This window comes from Tarenaya hassleriana, unplaced genomic scaffold (assembly GCF_000463585.1).
Source record: "Tarenaya hassleriana unplaced genomic scaffold, ASM46358v1 Cleome256, whole genome shotgun sequence".
NCBI classification, from domain to species: domain Eukaryota; kingdom Viridiplantae; phylum Streptophyta; class Magnoliopsida; order Brassicales; family Cleomaceae; genus Tarenaya; species Tarenaya hassleriana.
In genome coordinates, this window is record NW_010965829.1 from 23170 (window position 1) to 24549 (window position 1380).

A 1380-nucleotide genomic window follows, 5' to 3' on the forward strand; every position below is an offset into this window, starting at 1 on the left:
GAACTCTTGGCTCATATACTCGCCACCACGATCCGATCGAAGTGTCTTGATCGTCTTGCCAAGCTGGTTATGTTTATCGTTTCTGAAAGCCTTGAACATTTACAGTGTTTTAGACTTATGTCTCATCAAATAGACATAACCGTATCGACTGAAATAATCAGTGAACGTAACGAAATACAGATAACCTCCTCTAGCTGGACATCTCATTGGTCCGCATACATCACTATGTATCAGATCCAATAACTCTGTCGCTCTCTATCCTTTCCCCTTGAAAGGATGCTTTGTCATCTTGCCCATCAAAGAAGACTCGCAAGATTCAAGAGACTCAAAGTCAAATGAATCCAGAATACCTTCAAAATGAAGCTTCTGAATGCGCTTCTCGTTTATATGGCCTAGACGACAATGCCAGAGGAAGGTCGGGGTTAAGTCGTTTCGCTTAAACCGTTTAGTACTCACGCTATAGATGGATGATGTCGAGTTCGAAGGCTGATCATTCAAGACATATAAACCATTAACTAGATAACCATTACCATAGTAAACATCGTCTCGATAAATCATCAAACTCGAGTTCTCAATCACAAATCGAAAACCATCCAAATCCAGACATGAAATAGAAATAATGTTTCTGCTAATCGCAGGAACATAGTAACAATTACTAAGCTCTAAAACAAGTCCAGAAGGAAGATGCAAATCGTAAACGCCAACACACAATGCAGCAACTCTTGCTCCATTTCCGACGCGTAGATCCGCTTCTCCCTTAGCTAGCATCCTACTTCTTCTTAGTCCCTGCACATTTCCACAAATGTGTGAGGCACTTCCGGTATCTAATACCCACGAAGATATAGTACAGATGTTAGCCTCTATAACGTGGATACCTAAGGCAGAAGCTTCACCAAGCTTCTTGTCCTTCAGATTCTCCAAGTAAAGGTGACAATTACGCTTCTAGTGTCCAGACACTCCGCAGTAATGACAGTCACCCTTATCGGGCTTAGGCTTAGATGTAGAGGCAATTTTTCGCCACCTTTTTCTTGGCTTTACCCCGCCGCTTCTTGCTGGAGTTTTTCTCCACAGCAAGCACAGTCTTGGGCACCACGATATCCTGCTCAGCCGATTTCAGCATCCCATGCAGTTCGGCTAAGCTCTTAGTCATCCCGTGCATATGGTACTGCATAACGAACTTGTTATAGTCCTCAGACAATGACATTAGGATCAAGTCTACAACCAAGTCACCATCGAGCTTCACTCCCATACGCTCAAGTTCTTCAACATGAGATCTCATGTTGAGGACATGGTATTGACAGAGCTACCTCTCGGCATCTCCGTCTTCACTAGAGCTTTCAGCGTCTTGTACTTTTCAGTACGCGCTAGCTCCTCAAACAT